Source organism: Photinus pyralis, unplaced genomic scaffold (genome assembly GCF_008802855.1).
Source record: "Photinus pyralis isolate 1611_PpyrPB1 unplaced genomic scaffold, Ppyr1.3 Ppyr1.4_LG5, whole genome shotgun sequence".
In the NCBI taxonomy this organism is placed as follows: domain Eukaryota; kingdom Metazoa; phylum Arthropoda; class Insecta; order Coleoptera; family Lampyridae; genus Photinus; species Photinus pyralis.
The window spans coordinates 45,199,947-45,202,284 of NW_022170596.1; the positions used below are offsets into that span (position 1 = coordinate 45,199,947).

General features: G+C 37.5%; 1 long non-coding RNA gene across 1 annotated transcript; it reads left to right on the forward strand.

The window, feature by feature from the left end:
* Window positions 1-218: 218 nt before the first annotated feature.
* On the forward strand, window positions 219-725 carry LOC116172027. The gene is made up of 2 exons (XR_004145574.1): window positions 219-323; window positions 383-725. It is a non-coding gene; the product is annotated as an uncharacterized LOC116172027 (long non-coding RNA).
* Window positions 726-2,338: the final 1,613 nt, after the last annotated feature.

Here is a 2,338-nt window from a genome sequence, read left to right on the forward strand (position 1 = left end):
GAAGATTTTTCTGTTTTGCGGGAATTTCAAACTGTGCGCAGTACTTTTGGATCACCTAAGGGGTAATTTTAATGTTAAGTGATTATATGGCAAATGCGTTATAAAGGATTGGCAGCTTGCGGTTCGTTTTTAACAATAGTTGCGTCTTATTGTTACCATGTTTACTAACACTACAAGGTCGGTTACTAATCATACAGGTTGTAAACAAACCACTCCCACCATACCTTCATATTAAGGAATCTACTAAAAAGTAGTCAGTACCACAATAACAATGTACGCAAAACTTCTACTTTTGATTGTTACTCTCATTTTACTCCTCGCAGGTACGTACACTTAATACAGAGTGTCTTACATTGTGCAATGTTACCATCCATTTCTATAGGTATATGGTGCGAGGTGGATGGGTGTTTTAACAGTTGCTTTCAAAGTTACCAATTTGGCTCTGAGGACTTCCGCAAGTGCAACAGGAGCTGCGAACGTCAATAAATTAATAATGCGCATTTTTTCAGCTTGTAATTTTATTACAATAAATAATTAAGTACAACTAATCGCGATATCAGGTACCAACGCTCATTTTGGCCAGCTATAATTTTTACTGGTTGCTATCTGCCACCCTTATTCAATTTGTATATGTGCAAAATCACCTCAAACTTAATTATGGGTTAAATGCACAATTTTGTGTTTATTATGTGGTTCATCCCTTTAATAAAATTATTTGTGGCGAACTTGAATTATTCTATTACCAAAGAGTATTTAAGTATTCTTTGCTATTACTGAAATAGGCAAAAATACACCCATAGGTTCCGCCGGGTTCACAAAAAACAAACGATTTTATAATTAGCGTCGTTGTGATAGACCCTTAGAGACAAATTCACCCCCAATACCAAAACGGAGACCACTTTAATCATGACAATTCGTCATTGGAACGATTCGCTCTCGGTAGGTGCGCTTCCGAAATATTCGCCCCTGGGGAATACCAACTAACCTTGCTTTAATGGAATTTATTGTTCGGGAAAACCCCTGGGAAAACTCAATTCTTCATTCTGTGACCAAATTCGCTAAATTCGGAATTATGGACATTTGCGCCCGGGACCAGGGTAATTAAATGGGGCAGTTGCGCCTTCAAAATGTTTGTGATAATGGTGACGTCACTATTGTTAATTTATCACCCGCACGTTAGTAAGGGAGGTATTGCAATGAGGTAAAATATGGCCCCCCACGCCTTTTTAGGCGGAAATACACGTTTTGAAGCACCAAAGATCCGGATCTAACAAAATCTCGATGATGTCGGTCAGTCTGTCGGTCAGTCTGCACTCTCATTTCCGGCTAAACAGCTGAACCGATTGGAACCAAATTTGGTACTCATATTTTTAAACATAAAAGGAAGCTCTGAAAAGCCGTTGAGCAGAATCTCCTATGCGCAAGTGTGCCAAATTCTCATTTCCGGCTCAACGGCTGAACCGTTTGGAACCAAATTAAGCACACGTTTTCTTAGACATAAAAGAAAGGGCTGAAGAGCTTTTGGGCAGAAAACGAATGCGTAGGTGTCCGGGCGATACCTACCTGTGCTACCAGCAAATTTTTTAGACTTACAGTGTATCTGTTTTAAAGGCAAATGGAGGCCAAATACCACTAAGATTGCTCCCTGTTGGTGACAGATTAACAAATTCTAATCAGGAATGGTCATCTGCCAGTAAACTATTCTTGTCTCATTTTATCAGACGACAAGACTTCAAGTTTTGGACGTATGGACTACGTAAACTAAACTTACTAGAAAACAAAATTGAAGGTTATGTAATGATTTTATGTTATGTTTGGATAATAGATCTGCTGCATATGCAGAAATTTAAAAATTCGAACAATCCAATAAATCTAACACATCCGAAAAGCCCAACTAAACTGAAGAATCGGAAGCATCCGAAGTACTCCTATGGTCCGAAGAATACGAAAAAACCCACACAATTTGAAGAACCGAAAAAACGTAAGAATTCAAAGAGTTTTAAAAATCTTAAAATTTGAAGGAACTGGAGGATTTAACGAGTGTCAAGAATCAAAAGGATCCGAACCAGCCGGAGTACTAAAAGAGGAAAATCGAAATAATTCAAAGGGATGAAAGAATTCAAATAAATGGAAAAATCACAACAATCTGAAACAGGAATATTAAGTTCTGAAGAATTAAAAAATATTTTAAAGAATTTTAATAACAGAAGATTTGATGGAGTTGAAGAAGCAGACAAATCTAAAGAAGGCATGCGAGTAATCTGATGTAGTTGAAGAATTCGAAGAAAATAAACATACGAAGCGAGAGCTCAAAAGTTTAAGAACCGCAAGAATTCGA